This window comes from Ochotona curzoniae, unplaced genomic scaffold (genome assembly GCF_017591425.1).
Source record: "Ochotona curzoniae isolate NIBS_2020 unplaced genomic scaffold, NIBS_Ocur_1.0 contig_1071, whole genome shotgun sequence".
NCBI classification, from domain to species: Eukaryota; Metazoa; Chordata; class Mammalia; order Lagomorpha; family Ochotonidae; genus Ochotona; species Ochotona curzoniae.
The window spans coordinates 8,414,727-8,431,889 of NW_024464939.1; the positions used below are offsets into that span (position 1 = coordinate 8,414,727).

A 17,163-nucleotide genomic window follows, 5' to 3' on the forward strand; every position below is an offset into this window, starting at 1 on the left:
TTTAGTATCAAATTTCATATCAATCAAGGGCACAAATTTTTCTAAAAAATACTGAGTATTTTCAATTTGAAGCTATTTAAAATTTTATCCATTATGCATCAGTGATCTATGAAGGTGCCACTATTTCTAATGATGCATAAACAGTTATGCCATAAGACATTGCAATATATTTGATTATATCATAATTAATTTAATGATGACTTCATTTGCCCAGATTATCTTTATCTGCTAGAATAGGAGTTGAAACAGTCCTACAATTCCCTATGATAATTAAAAAAAATTATTACGAACATGCATAGTTTCTCATTGTGCCAGAATGCAGAATATTAGGATATATTCTGCTCATCTCTACATGATCATCTCAGGCCGCTGAGTACAGCCATTTGCAGAATGATGGGGGGTTCTGAAGCTGCTAAATGCTGAGCAGATGAGTAGCTATTGGTTTGCATAAGAGTACAGAACACATCTGATAGCTTTAAAAGATCTACAAAAGCATTCTTTGGGCATAAATCAACACAGAGTAGATATCACACACACCAAAATTAACTCTGTCAAATGTTGATTATAACCAGAGTGGCAAAGCACATTTACTGCATACCACAGGATTAATGTGAAGCAACTTAGTTAACACATGCTATTTTCTTGATACTACCATGTATGAGTGAACACTATGTGTATCATAGCACAAAATGTAAAACCAAAAAGGAAATATGTTACTATTTTGTCCTCAACAATGTGATCCTACAAATAAATTTATCTTGCTAAAGGCTTTAGGTTTTTGCTAAACATTAAAAGTAAAATATAAAGAAATTAATTGAATAATATCTACTAAATTAAAACATCAATTATTATTATATGATGCAGAATAATAGTGGGATGTGCTATTTCAATGTTTCTATTCACTCACTTTCAGTTTATTTTTGATCTGTAAAGTTAAATATATAATTTTCACATAATATAATGTATAGCACTTAATTATTCAATTTCATGAGATTTAATAATTACATATGTGTGTGCAATACCACCCAAATAACATACAGAGTATTTCTTGAAACACTCCATCACATTTCATTTTACTTTCAAACAATTATTTTTTAGTGAAGGGGGCTGAGAGATAGGGGGAGAGGGAGAGAGAGGAAGATCTTCTCTTTGATGGTTCATTTGCAAAATGACTGCAATGGCTAGGGATGGATCAGGCTAGGGCTGGATTAAGGCAGAGTCAGGGACTCCATCATATTGTCCCACAGGCGTGGCAGGGCTTGATACTGGAAGGAAGCTTGATCATATGCAGAGCAATAAGGACCTACAAGCGACATCCAGTGTGGCAACTTAATCTACTGCAACACAAGGCCATCGATAATCATTTTAACTCTTTCCACAAACAACTTTCACTTTCCCAGCTTTCTATACCAGTGGATTGTGATATGATGCTCCAGTGTTCACTTTCCTATATTTTACGTAAAATCTATAAATTTCACTTATTCAGTGTTACCAAAGGATCAATCAAGTTGGTAACTTTTTATTCAATTTTTTTAGACTTGTTTTTATTGAAGAGACAGATCCACAGGGAAAAAGAGATGCAGAGACAAAGATTTTCTGTCTGCTGGTTCACTATCCAAGTGGCCACAACAGCCGGAGCTAAGCTGACCTGAAGCCATGAGCCACCAGCTTCTTTTGTGTCTCCTACTCCAGTGCAGGATTCCACTGTATTCCCAGGCCACAAGCAGGGAGCTGGATGGGAAATAGAGCAGCTAGGACATAAAGTTGTACCATATTTGTGGTTCATAAAATCATTCACTTCAAACTTCTCCTTTTTTATTACATAATTGCTATGCTGTATGTATGTATGGAGTACAAGGTCTACAGGAAAAAGGAAAAGTTTGATTTCTGCCTTGAAAACAGCAAGCTTCCTTTAAGTATTTGATTCTCATGGATATCAAGAGGCACATAATTTATGAGAACATATGAATATTAATAAGAGACTATATATAGAGGAGTATGAGAGCTTGGAAAATTCATAAAGATCTTTCAATGTCCTGTGACTCTGGTTGAAAGTAAAAGAACCAAAAGAGGATATCTGAAAGAAGTCACCCAGCAGAAATTGTGTGTATATGTGTTTCATGTATGAAGACTGAGAGAGAGAGAGAGAAAGAGAGAGAGAGGGAGAAACATGCGGACAGGCAGAAGCACAATAGCACCTGGAGTAGACTTACCAATAATACAGGAATAAACAGGTTGTATAGGAATAGGGCTAGACAGGTTGTATACCCCTACAATTTAGAAAACTCGCAGAAATAATATTTAGATATTTTTATTTTAAATGTAGGGGAAATTTTTCTGTATCCAGAAATTTTGATTCATAGCCCAGGGTTTGCTATTTTTAAAAATTAAAGTGTGTAACTTTCACAAGTAGACAATATTCCTGGACCACTTAGTAATTTTTCTTATGCAGTGATTATTGTAGCAAAATTGATGCTGCAGTCCTCCTTTTAAGCTTTTGTCTGTAATCTCCCAGGCTATTCAACTGCTTCTTTCCATAATGGTGCAGGTTAAACTGCTCTGTAGTTTTCAGATAATTCATCTTTGTCTTTCTTCCATCTGGGAACAAGTTCTCACCACCTGAAATAATGTTTCCACATCTCTAACAAGAATTGCTACCCCTTTTCTGTTATTTATTTATTCATTCATTTATTTTCCTCTTTCCCTTTCTCCCCTCATCATTGTTTCCTCTATTATTCACTGATACAGGCCTTCAGCTGCAGTCATAATTCTAACATTTTGCTATTTATGTGTCATGATATTGTAGGTATAGGCAATAGCAGAGAATCCAGTATCTTGTGGTCAAGGGAGAAATACAATTTCATTGGGAGTCCTTCTTTTTAGGGAGTAGAGATGCACACTTCAGTTCTTCTGATACCAGTACCTTAGTCTCCATTATTTGGTTGTTTATGAGAACATAAATGCATACCTGTATTCCTATATAACCTGTTGCTTTGTATTTTACATGGAGATTGTCTTAAGTCAGAGAAAACATATGCTATTTGTCCTTTTGGGAATGGTTTATTTCACTGAGCATCATGGTGTCTAGTTGGGAGCATTTTGTGGCAAATGGTAGAATTAATTTTCAATAGCTAAGTAATATTCCATAAAGTAGATACCCCATGATGACTTTATCCAACCTTCTTTTGATGGGCATCTACTTTGTTTCCATGTCTTCATTTTTACGGATTGTGCTGCTATGAATATAGGAATGGAGATTGCTTCCTTATGTGTAGATTCGCATCTTTTGCATCTTTTGGATGTATTGCTGGGCCATGTGATAGATCAATGTTCAGTTGTCTGGGCACTGCCCATATTGACTTGCACATTGGCTGCACAAATCTGTAACTGCTCCCCAGCCTTCTCTTTTGCTCGCTCTCCATATCTCCATTTTTCTCTGTTTCTGTTTCTTTCAAAAACTATTTTATTTTTATTGGAAAGTCAGATATACAGAGATTAGGAGAGACAGAGAGGAAGATCTTGCATCTGCTGATTTGCTCTCCAAGCACCCACTATGGCTAGAGCTGAGCCAATCTGAAGCCAGGATACTGGAGCCTCCTCTGGGGCTCCCAGGCAGGTGCAGGGTTCCAAGGCTTTGAGCCATCTTTGACTGCTTTCCCAGGCCAAAAGCAGGGAAGAGTGACTGCCAGGATTTGAACCTGTGCCCATATAGAATCCCGGGACGTACAAGGCAAGGACGTCTACTTGTGTAGACTACTGCACTGGGCCCTGAAAACAATATTCGTAATGGTTTCTATATCAAATAATTTGGCATCCAGATATGTTTCATTACGTATATATACCCTTTCATGTCTAAGGCAACACATGGGATTTACTTGTTTCATTTTAATTATTGTTTATTACACTTAACATAATGATATCACATTTCATCCATTGTAATGCTCATCAGGATTTTCTAAGAGCTGAGCAATATTCAGTTGTGTTGACAGAAGAGTTCTGAGTATTTAAGTCGATTGTTGAACACAGAGAAGCATCTTCAACGCTACGTGCCCCTGTTAAACATGAGCCATTGGCATATGAGTAGGAACACATTAGCTTCACGTGCTTACTAGCAGTAACTGTCTTTATAGCTGACATTTGAAGCTTTCTCTATTGGTTCCTCTACTCTCATGCTTTTTCCTTGTTGGCAGTTTCTCATTGGTAATATCGTAATGTCTTCCCCATAATGTATTCCTTGCATCCAACACTATCTCATTTTCTAGCATGCAGCAAGTCAAATATAAACCTGCTTTTTTTTCCCCACTAATTCATTCCTGAATTATGATACAGCTAAAATCTTTCTTGAAAGAATGTCTATTGTTATTGTAATCTTCCTGACCCTTTAAAACAAATTGTGCTTCATTTTGTATGATTTAGTAATCTTCTTGTCCATTGAAAAATCTTCTCCATTGCAATTTTATGAATTAAATAACTAATATCATTTGTTAAACTTAGAGTAAGCCAGAGGCCTGGTGCAATGGCACAACTGGCTAATGCTCACCTTGCATGCACCGGGATCCCATATGAGTATGAGTTCATGTCTCGAATGCAGCAGGGGATGACCCAAAATCTTGGGACCCGTCATTTGTGTGAGAGACCAGGAGGAGGTTCTTGGCTCCTGGCTTCAAATCAGCTCAATTCCAGGCATTACAGACATTGGCTCAGCTCTAGCCATTGCAGTAACTTAGACAGTGAACCAGCAGACAGAAGATCTTTCTCTCTGTCTATCCTTTCGCTGTAAATCTGTCTTTCCAATAAAAATAAATTTTTTTTGTTTCTTCAAAATATGGCAGTCTATGGGCTATCTCAAAATGCTCTTTTATTAATGAACAAAATAAGAGGGGAAAGAACCTCACTCACTGCAAGCTAACAAGAAAACAGCAAGTATCAGTTAAAAAAAAATTGGAAGACTGACATCTTGATGTAACAAGATAAACTGCCACCTGCAAAGCTGAGATCCCAAAGAGGCTCCAGTCTGTGTCTTGGCTGATTAGTTTCCAAACTAACTCCCTGTTAATGTGCCTAGGAAAGGCACAGAACAATAATGTACAGAGCCTGCAATCCTATTGGAGGAGCTTATTGAATGTAGAAAATGCATTAAAGAGAAAATACACTGCAATACAATACAGTTTGCCCATAAATTTGTTCTTATACATCTCCTAGGTGTAAGAATCACTTATTAATAATTAACATACATATTTATAGAGCAGAAATACTTGGAAGCTTATTTTACCCAAAATATCCTTATTATGTGTTTTAAAAATACCTTTTTTTTTTAAACTCAGGTAATTTCACGGATTTCCACATTTGTGGCAGCTGACAATACAAATTTTAACATGCATAGACATGAAATTTATGAAGCAACAATCATGCATGTTAAAAATTTACTTGCAAATTATGTAATCTTTCTTCTTAGTATCTCGAAACCTCAATTTGTTTCCTATAGCATATTCTACAGTAAAACAGATGTCCATAATATTGAAACTGACAACACACCAATTACTGAAATATATGCAGACCCTTGAAACAGAGTAGAGACACTAGATACTGGTCTTTTCATTTGAACCAACTGATTTTTGACAAATAAACTAAAAAAAGCTCCCTGGAGAAAAGGCCAGTCTCGTCAAAACACAGCTTTGGCACAACTGGAGCTCCAGCTACACAAGTACTTGAAGTCCTGAGCAAAGATCAAGTCACAATGAATCAGAGATATAAATCTAGGACCTGAAATGATCAAATTGTTGCAGAGAACAAAGGGAGATTCTACCATGCACTGACATAGGCAAAGCCTTCTTAAGTAAGACAGTAAAAATACTGCAATAAAGGTAAAATTGGCAAATAGGATAACATCAGGCTAAGAAACTCCTGCACTGAAAAAGGAAAAAAAAAAACCCTCAAATAAGAAGCAAAAAGAAGGGGAGAAAATATTTCCAAGTTGTAAATCTGATAAATAGTTTATATTCGCTAGTATAAGTAACTCAAGGAACTTAATAACAACAAATAATGGGTTCCTGGGTCTGGCGGCGTAGCCTAGCGGCTAAAAGTTCTCCCCTTGTACGCGCCAGGATCCCATATAGGTGCTGGTATTAATCCTGCCAGCTACATTTCCCATCCAGCTCCCTGCTTTTGGCCTGGAAAAGCAGTCGAGGACAGCCCAAAGCCTTGGGACCCTGCACCCACGTGGAAGACTCGGAAAAAGTTCTTGGCTCCTGGCTTCAGATTGGCACAGCGCCGGCTGTTGCAGTAGCTTGGGGAGTGAATCATTGGATGGAAGATCTTCCTCTCTGTCTCTCTTCCTCTCTGTATATCTGACTTTGCAATACAAATAAAATAAATCTTTAAAAAACCCAAATAATGGAATGCAGTTAAGAAATGAGCATATCATCTTCAATGGATGAAATACACATGGCAAATTGATAAGCTGCAGTCTTTTTAGAGCAACCCACAACCCCCACCTCCCCACTCTGGTTCCCATGCTTGTCAGCATGTACAGCAGACTGGATATGTCAGAGCTGGGCCTCCGCAGTGGCTCAGGACAGAGCCGTGGACAGAATATCCAAATGTAGATGGAGGATAAGGCAGTATATTCGAGCTTCCAGAAGACCTCTGGTACCATGGCAGAGCATGAAGACAGAATAAATTGATCAACTACCCCAGCCAATCATTAGCAGTGAAGATCTGGGCAGACGGAGACAATAAGGTGAGCTATAGCAGCCAGTGGATTTAGGAGAGATTTCATTGTTATTGAAGTGGTGGAATTGCTAGCAATTCAGATTGTTGAACTAGCAAAACCTCTTGAGAAATTCATGGTGTTGTAAATTTCTATTTTTCTTCCTGATGTTGATTTTGTATTGTGGTTGTTCATTGAAGAGGGACGTGTGGTGACCGCGTAATGAAAGACTATCATGTCCAGATGTGAGGATGCAGTGCAGTGTGCATCTCTACTTCCAGATCAAAGATAAACAACTAATGAAACTATTAGCTGTATCTGGACAGAAGGATGCTGGAGTCCCTGCCATTATCCATGCCTGCAATGATGAGCACATGACTGTTTATGAAGAGCTATGCTATAGTAATAATATAGGGGAATTCAGTCGGGAGGAGCGGAGTGGGGAAATCCCAGGGCCTATGGAATTGTATCATAGAATGAGGATTATGATTTAAAAAGAAGTTAAAACAAAATTAAAAAAAATAAAATATTGGGCCCAGCGCGGTGGCGCAAGTGGTTAAAGGTCCTCGCCTTGCACGCCCGGGATCCCATATGGGCGCCGGTTCTAGTCCCGGCAGCCCCGCTTCCCTTCCAGCTCCCTGCCTGTAGCCTGGGAAAGCAGTCGGAGATGGCCCAAAGCTTTGGGAACCTGCACCAGCGTGGGAGACCTGGAAGAGGCTCCTGGCTTCGGATCGGCATAGTATGGGCCCGTTGCGCTCACTTGGGGAGTGAATCATCGGACGGAAGATCTTCCTCTCTGTCTCTCCTCTCTGTATATCTACCTTTCCAATGAAAAAAATAATAAAAATAAATCTTAAAAAAATAAAATAAAATATTATTTGGAAGACAGAGTTACAGAGAGGCAAAAAGAAACAGAAATTTTCCTAATGATTTATTCCCCAAATGGCCAGAGAAGCTAGAGCTGAATCAGACAGAAGTCAGAGACCTAAAGTCTGTTCTCCACATGGGTTCAGGAGCCAAGCACCTGGGCCATCTTTTATGCTCTCCCAAGAGCATTAATTAACAGGGAGTTGAGTGAGAAATGGGGCAACCAGGACATGAGCTGGGAGCCACAAGGATGGCAGCATTGCAGACAGCGGCTTAACCCTCTAACTCCACAGCACCTGCTGCAAATGTTTAATCCTTAATGAAAATTGGAGTAAATGAGTTTCAAAACTAAATAGTGGCAAAAATAAACCAAACTATTAATAGATGGAATATTCTAAAAGAGCGTAAGTACTCACAATGCTTCCTGGCCTTTACCCAGCTTTTTTGGATGACAGTACTAAAGCAAAGGCTCCCCAAGGTCAAGGACTTTGGTCTTACAGCATCCTCAAGGGAAATTTTAAAATAGAGTTACAAAGACAACACCAGTAAAATAAATCCATACTAGGGAGCAAGCTTTCAGATATTCAACTTACAACAGATGGAGAATAACAGGGAGATTTGGGACAAGTAAAAATGGTAAGTCAATAATATTTTTCACCCTTATTTAAGCTCTAAATACTGACCAGTCTTATTGCACTTACATATCTTTCCCCAACATTTTTTTTTGATGGTATATGCTCAGATCCCTGTCCAATGAATGTTGTGAAATTCCTCACTTGTGTTCAAAGTGTTCTGTGATATAGTATGGATTATATATACACAACCTTCCCCACAGCTTTCACACTCTGGCAATTTTCACTTTATATTACATCATTCTGCTTATTTAGATTTCTTCTTTTTCAGATGCATTTCCTATCACTCCCCCAGGCTCCAGGTCGACCTGTACCCAAAATCCCCATGGGAATATTTGTTACATTGTTCTGATCTCACTAATAAGCTACATCTTTCTTTGGCCTCCAAACACATTTATTCCTGTATTATAAAACACACCATTCTCAAGAAAGGAAACATAGGTTTTTGAGGGAATTCAATATTCTATTCAGATATCTATACCAATTTGTGTTCCTATCCAGCAGTGTAAGATGGTCTCTGCTACCTTTCCTACCTTTGCTAACAGTCATTCTTGCTGTTGTGAAATAATATCTTGTGGCTTTGAAATACATTTCTCTAGTGATCGGTTAAAAAAAGAAAGAAAAGAAAAAGAAAGGAAACGAGAAGGATCATACCTTATACTAAAGCGATCTACAGCCAAATACACAGTGTGCACTGAATGAGTGATGAAAGAATGAATGATAAGCGAACAGAATTAAAACCTGCATATCCAAGTAGCCCATATGTATTAGCCTTGTACAGTACTAGAAGATGAGAAATTTATCATTTGAGACAAATGATTAGAGTAATTAAAGTACCAGTCATGAATATATAGTCATAAAGTTGTCTACAGAGAAACCTGCAGATTCACTTAATACCTCAAAACTAATTTTCTAATCAAAGCATAATAATTCAATATACTTCCAGGATTACCAACTGCATTTCTTTTATATAAAAACAAACATTGCACAGTCATTTTATTAATTTTTGTTAACGAATTAACATGAGTTCCTAACTTTAAATACTAATGTATTTCATCCTGATAAAACCCATTGAGAATGGTCTTAGTCATACACACAGGTATGCAAAGTTTAGAAATTTGCCCATAATCAAAGCTAGAATCATAGAGGTAATATTACATTTGTCCAATGAAACTTGCTTTAGCGAATGCTCACTTATTTTCATAGAATGTGACTGCTCTACAATTGTATATGTACCAGTTGATGATATGACATCGGGAGACTGAGAAACTTCAAATCCTTATTGGTGTTGTAAGACTTAGTGGGAGAAAATGCATAAATCAAACATTAATTAAAAAGTTATGTTTCCATCATTAAAAGTAACTTTGCCAGACGCAAATTCATTAGTTTTCCTGGTAGATGTATTTTATTTTATTTTATTTTTATTTTAGTTTAGTTTAGTTTTGGTCAAAAAGTTAGAAATACAACACACATACTATAAAATACAGCATACTTTTAAAATACGGTATTGATTTTGTTTTTAAAAAGGCCACTTTTCTTAGGAGTAGTTTTACATTTACAAAGCAATAAGGGTGAAGTAAGAGGAAGAGCTCCCCAGGACACTCATCCCATTTCCCTCACTGTTTTCATATTAGTATCTGTCACAATTAGTGAATCACACTCAGCTTCCTCTACTTTTATCTTAAATATCCTCCCCACTTCTAGCAATCAAAACCCTTTTTTTCAGATTATTTGTTAATAATAAAAACCCTTTTGATTCACATATGAGGGGGTACTTGGTAAACTTATCTTGTGATTTCTGACTTGTTTCACTCATCATGCCCTAAGCTCTATCCATTTTGCTGCAAATGACATTTTCCTTATCCATTCATGTTATGATGGGGATCAACTTGGTTGGCTATTTTGGACAGTCCAACTAAACCAGCGTGTGTCAGCTATCACTTTGACACCATAAATTCATGGCAGAAGCCACATTTCTCATGTATCCTTCTGTGTTGATGAGTTTCACAAAAGAATCTTGAGAGCCAAGAGATTCTTCAAGGTTACAGGAAGGAGGCAATGATGAATGTTTGACACCATAAAATCTCACTGATACATCAACAAAGTCTTGCCCGGAGAACTCTAAGCAAAGTAACACAGAAGCTACAGTTCAGAGAGAATGAGCTACTGCTTAAAAGATTTTGATTAACAACCTAAGTTTTATGTGCCAACAAGCAAAGTTTGACTGTAACTCTCTGGTGTGTATTTGTTCTTCAACCTTATAATTATGCAAAATGTCTACTGGATTGGGAACAAAGAAGGAGAGCACATGGGATAACTTTTTGATTTAAAGACGCAGACTCGAATGCAAGCTGTTATTCCACAGCACTCTGCTGTGTATCATAAGAGCTACCCCAAGAGACTATTTGGAAGCCATTGGGAAAATAAGCAGCATTCACATCTGATGTACCTCACAACAGGCCAGCAGGCCACAATGTCAGTAAAACATCGAATTGCCAGCAAGATTTCATGTTGTTACTAAGATTTGAAGTGTGCAATTACTTTAATTTTACACCTTTCTTGTTCAGCTGAAAAGGGCTTTTTTTGGCAACAGAAAAAATGTTCTACACAATCAGTCACATCGTGGCCTTTCAATCCACACGTTTCGAGAAAACCACCTCCTGTTTTTAATTTCATCTCAAACTATATAACTGCACACATTACAAAGTTAGTTTTTGAAAACTATGCCCTTGGAGAGTCAGTCTTCATCTAAAAGAAACAGAGAAGTATTTCCAAAAATGATGGCATAGGTCTTGAAATTAAATATTAAAGTGCTTTTGCCACGTTCTACACAAGTAGACATACATCTTTAGCTGACAACATCATTTTGTTTGTTTATTATTTTCCATGATACTAATTTGTAGGTATAGGGAATGCTCCTTACCCTTTCTTTTCCTCCTTCCCTCTTCCTTTAACCTCCCTCCATGTTAGCCCTGTTCCCTGTGTTATCACAATGGTATACTCCTTTACAACAGTTACAAATTTCAAATTCTGCTATTAAAGGGTACCATGGCATTCTAGGTACAAGCAAAAGTAGAAATTTTAGTACCAAACTGTCAAGGTATATTTAGCTGTCTCACTGGGAGTCTTCTTTACACTCAGGAGTAGAGAGGCATAGTAAAACATCTTCATTTCCCGATTTGCTAATCTCCAGCCTATAATTCATTAAGAAGAATGTGTGTATATACTTATCCACCAAATATTTATTAATTTTGTGTTTTGCATGCAAAAAAAATTTAGTGATTTTATTTTTGAAACCAAGCTATAGCTGTCTCATCTAACTTACATTCACGAGCTTTTAAAAATCCCCTTGTGTAACATTCTTTAAAAGGGAAAACACAAAGAAAATCAGTGGTTTCCAGAGAGAAGTAAGGATTTTCAGGCTAAGGGAACTGTCCATTACCCTGACTGTGGGGATGCATTCAGACTAAACGCATCTGTCAAGACCAAGAGAACTATATACTAAAATGAATGTTATTTTCTGTTCTGTGTAAATGATTTTTAGTATGTATTTCTAAGCCAATTTCTCAATGCTTACAAGATTTATGTGGGATCTGCAGCAACCTGTATAATTTTCATTAGATTTTCTTTTAGTCCAGTTCGTATAGTACTAGTTTAATTAAAGTCAGTGAATACATTTTATTTATGGGTCCAGAAAAAAAGTTCTTGGATATATCTGTCACAAGACTGGCTGTTCAATTAAACAAAAGGCATTCATCTGCCACATGACTGATTTGTTGTTAGAATGAAAGATTTTATAGAGGAGCCTACAATTACCTTTACAATTTTATATTGAAAACTTTCAAAACAAAAAATCACATGTAAGAGAGTTGAATTTTAGAGATTATCTAAAAGTAATGTTAAAAATTTCCACCTTAATAATGAAATTCATAAAAAATTAGAACCAATTTGCTCAAAAGTGAATGAACTAAAATATAGTACAAATGCATTTTTCATAAGGAGAGTGGTATTTGCTTGGGGCAGCTATTTGGTCTAGTGGTTAAGACACACTTTGGGATGCCAGAGTCTCATACTGGTGTATACTGGTTCTGTACCTGGCTTGAACTACTGATTTCAGTTAGTGCAGCTCCTGGGAGGCAGCTAGAGTAACTGTGTTCTTGCCAGTTGCTAACTATGGCCTGGACCAAGCTCTGCTATTGCAAGTGTTAGCAGAGTAGGCTAGTGAATGGGAGCACTCGGTCTCACTGTCTCCCAAAGAAAGAAATTAAGGTAATTTTAAAGGATACAGGAGTAGACATATTATAAATATCACTTGGGTTCAGCGTGCTGGCCTAGCGACTGGGGTCGTCGCCTTGAATGTGCCGGGATCCCATACGAGCACCGGTTCTAGTCCCAACAGCTCAATTTCCCATGCAGCTCCCTGCTTGTGGCCTGGGAAAGCAGTCGGGGATGGCCCAAAGCCTTGTTACCCTGCACCCACTTGGGAGACCAAGACGAACTCCTGGCTTCTGGTTTAGCAATGGCTCATCTCCGGCTCTTGCGGTCACTTCTGGGGAAATATTTGTGGATAAACTTAACAAAAGATGTGGGAGATCCTTATGAGGAAAACTACTAAACATTAATAAAAGAAATAGAAGACTTCATAAAGTGGAGAACCATACCATGTTCCTGGATGGGTAGAGTCATTATCATCAAAATGTCTGTATTACCAAAAGCAAAAACCATATTCAATGTGATTCCAATCAAAATATCAAGAACATTCTTCACAGAGCTAGAAAAACAATACAAAACTTCTTGTGGAAACAAAAAAAAAATTATGACTAGACAGAACCATTCTGAAGAATAAGAACCTAGCGGAAGGTATCAAAATCTCAGACCTTGCAACATATTATAGGTCGGTGATTATTAAAACAGCCTGGTACTGGCACAAAAACTGAGAAGAGGACCAAACTAGCAGAATAGAAACATCAGAATGGAATGCACACATGCACAGCCTTCGAATCTTCAACAAGAAAACAAGAAAACAATCCAGGAAAAAAGGAATATCTCTTCAAAAAATGCTGTTGGGAAAACTGGCTAACAGCCTGCAGAAATAAGAATCAAGATCCATACATTTTGCCATATACAAAGATCAAACCTAAATGGATAAAAAGTCTAAGCCTACACCCAGAAACCATCAAACTTTTGGAAGAAGAAAGAAATACTATGCAAGATACAGGTATAAGCACGAACTTCATAAAAAAAAATCACCAAAAGCAATGGCAGTCAAGATCAAAATAAACAAATGGGACTACATTAAGCTAAGAAGCTTCTGCAAAGTGAAGGAAATGGCCAACAAAGTAAAAAAAAAAAAAAAAACCCAACCAACAGAATGGAAAAAAAATCTTTGCACAATATACAGGAGACAAGGGGCTAATTTCCAGAATATACAAAGAACTCCAGAACAACCATAACAACAAAATAAATCAGTCAAGAAATGGAGAAATGGGCGCTTTTCAAAGGAACAAATCCAAATGGTTAACAAGCATATGGAAAAGTGCTCAAGCTTCCTGACAATAAGGGAAATTCAAATAAAGACAGCATAGGTTCTGCTTACCTCCTGTAAAAATGGCTCACACATATGAAAGTACCAACAACACCTGCTAGTGAAGTTGCAGGATAAAAGGGACCCTATTCAACTGCTGGTGGGATTGCAGGCTGGTTCAACCACCATGGAAGTCATTGGAGAATACTGGGGCAAATGAAAATCTACCTACCGTACAACCCAGCAATTCCACTCCTAGGATTATTTCCTTGTACCATGAGGAAGCAACATGCACCCCTTTGTTCACTGCAGCACAATCAATAATCACAAAAACATGGAAGCAACTTAAATGTCCATCAACAGAGGACTGGATATAGAAACCATGGTTCATCTACTCTATGGAATATTAGTTATTAAAAAATGAAATATAATTGTTTATAGCCAAATAGGCCCAACTGGAGACCATAATGCCAAGGGAAATGAGCCCATCCCATCCCAAAAGGTCAGATATCATATGCTTGCCCTAATATAAGATAACATGATGTCAAATGTAAGGATTTTACATGTGAATTCTTCCTTATTGCACTTCATAACTATTTCTATCTTTTGTAATAAGACCTTGCGATGTAATCCATTAATCAATCATCCATGAGAGACTGATTACTTAAAATCATCCGAGATTGTCAATGTCCCTTTTATCACTGTTACTGCTGCTGCCCATAAGTAATGATGATCTAATCTTTACTGTGCACTCATCAGTGTCACATAGGACACACATTGCATGTATTCCTATGTGACTATGCTGGACACTCTTTTTCAGCACCCTACTGTCACATTGATTGATACCTTCATTATGTTCATCAACCTAATGCAGATGAAGGTTCACTTTATTTTCCTTTTCTTTTTTTTTCTTTTTCTCCCCATGGTGGAATGTACTCAAGGGGATGCATAATGGAAGTGTGGTGGAAATTAATGTGTTCAAAGGTGGAAATGAAGAAAAGTATGTCCTCATGCATGCAGTGCAAGGTTGGATTCACAGCGATAGGGCTAATAATCTCCTACATTGTTGGGAGACTCCTCAGTGGCAGCATGATGGACTTACGCAAATTCACGAAAGACACCCATTGTAAGACTGGAGAGAACAGTGAGGAGGGGGTGGAACTTGGGAAGGGTAAGGGAGACCTATTCAGGGGGGCCTATTAAGCGAGGCTTACTAAGTGGTGTCATAAAATAAACAAAACGTTATGCATAATTTTGCTATGCTTATAGTATTTACATTATACACATACTGCTTTATTTTTAAATTTCTGCCCTTTATCCTTAATCTCACTATTTTGAATATTTTCCAAGTTACTACAAAAAGATTTTTGGACAATATTTTGCTTATGTTTTCATTAAAGAAAAATGAGTATGAGAGTTCCTTTTTTACTTATCTTCTAAATTATTTTCTGTTATTTCCTTGCATATTTGTCTGAAAGTAATTTATGCACACATATATATAAATTTGTATGAGTATATTCTAACGGTTTGTGCAAAAATGGAATTAAATTATAACCTCATTTTGGTGCCCAAAATTTTGACACTCATGCAGAGCTTTTTATATGTGTGTGTGTGTATATATATATACATATATATATATATATATGGTATGTGTATGTATAATGTGAATCTTTCTTGAACTTTTGGAAGTTTACTCATTTACATTTTTCATGATTTTATAAGGATAACATTATAGCACCCATGCTGTTCTAAGTGCTGGCATTTTTCAAAACCATAGGTTGAAAATGCATTTCTCATCAGTTTAGTTCCTATATTCCTTCTCAGATCATCATTTGATGGATATATATACCATCATTGTTCTATGATGGACATTTCTTTTACTCATACAAATAAGGCAACAAAATAATTGTGTGCATTCTTGTTGTTATAAGTGATTGGATATATTTGTAGGATAGATCCACAAGGGTGAATTATCTGGCTGAATATTTATCTTAAAAATTGGTGGACACAGTCAAGTTGCTTCCATGAAGTTCCTAGCTGTTTAATTTTTTCCACGAGTAAAATTGACCATGATTTATTTAACCCATCTATTGTTACTGTACTACTTAGATGTTTGAAATTGTTGCTAATATTTGTAAAGCACTGTTGAACATCCTAGATTGTTAATCATAATTGTTCAAACTTAAATAATTTCTTGGATATTGAATTTTAGAAATAAAAATATGATTATTTCAGACTATTTATGTTTTAAATTTAATCCTTAATTAAATTAAATTAAGCTCTCATCAGATGCATTATTGCTTATAATACATTTTGATGATAAATCCTTTCAGTTTTTCTGTATCCTTCAAACTTTATTTGTATACAATATAATTTTTGACATTTTCGTGTTATTTCAATAGAAAACTATCCACTAGCTATTAATTATGAGTAATAAAGATGAAAATGACTTTTTAAGGAAAATGTATATATTTATACTAGAAAATTAGATATACGGAAAGGAGGAGAGACAGAGAGGAAGATCTTTTGTCCACAGGCTCACTACCCAAGTGGCTCCTATGGCCAGAGTTGTGCTGATCTGAAGACAGGAGCCAGAACCTTTTTCTGGTCTCCTGATAAGGGGAAGGGTCCCAAGCTTTGAGCCGTCCTCGACTGCTTCTCAGGCCACAAGCAGGGAGCTGGATGGGAACCAGGGCCACCGGGATTAGAACAGGCTCCCGTATGGAATCCCAGCATGTACAACGCAAGGATTTAGCCACTATGCTACTGCACCAGGTCTGAAAATGATTATTTCAAATAATTTAAGTTTTGTTTCAGGAAAAATGAGCATATTACATTAAAATATTAGTTTATTTGGCTGTATAAATTAATTTTCCTGTGGATAAAAAAGCTTTTTAAAATGATTTTCTATTGAACAGCTATTAAAATACTGGAACTAAAAACACAAAATATCTTCAATAAACAAAGCAGCCTTAGCTGTCCTGTTGAAGTCATAGTGTAATTCAGAACACAGACAATTATCTAAATGATACAGTGTGGTAAGTGGTAACAATAAGAGAAAGCAAAAATAATTACAGAAATACTAATGAAAGAAATGGTAACTTAATTGACTTAAGAGTCAATTCAAAAGGGTAAGTAATTGTGGTTCATCCGCCCAAGGTGAGCAGAGAGGAGAAAGAAAAAGTGCAAATAATGAGATGGACATTTTGAGTACAACCTTAGGCAACAGCGAGAATTATAATGCAACATGATTCATTATGCATGCATTTGCAGAGGACAAATACATCTAGGATGAGTTTTATCTACTATGTATTGTTTCTGAATTATCAGCCACTCTGACATCAATCCTATTTAGCTTAATTTGATGATTATACTTTCAGAAATGTTCATATGGAGAGAGAGGGGGGAGCGGGGGATCGAGAGAGAGAGAA

The 17,163-nt window shown here is 36.8% G+C and overlaps 1 protein-coding gene across 15 annotated transcripts in view; it reads right to left on the bottom strand.

Moving 5' to 3' along the window:
- RALYL (RALY RNA binding protein like) overlaps positions 1-17,163 on the bottom strand; it is a 632,446-nt gene that overhangs the window by 373,502 nt on the left and 241,781 nt on the right. For 6 of the 15 annotated variants that reach the window (XM_040993906.1, XM_040993930.1, XM_040993841.1 and 3 more), the window contains one exon: positions 3,589-3,594. The exons of the other annotated variants lie outside the window; for them this stretch is intronic. The gene's annotated coding sequence lies outside the window, so the exon portion shown is untranslated. The remainder of the gene's footprint in view (positions 1-3,588; positions 3,595-17,163) is intronic. 15 annotated transcript variants of the gene reach the window in all.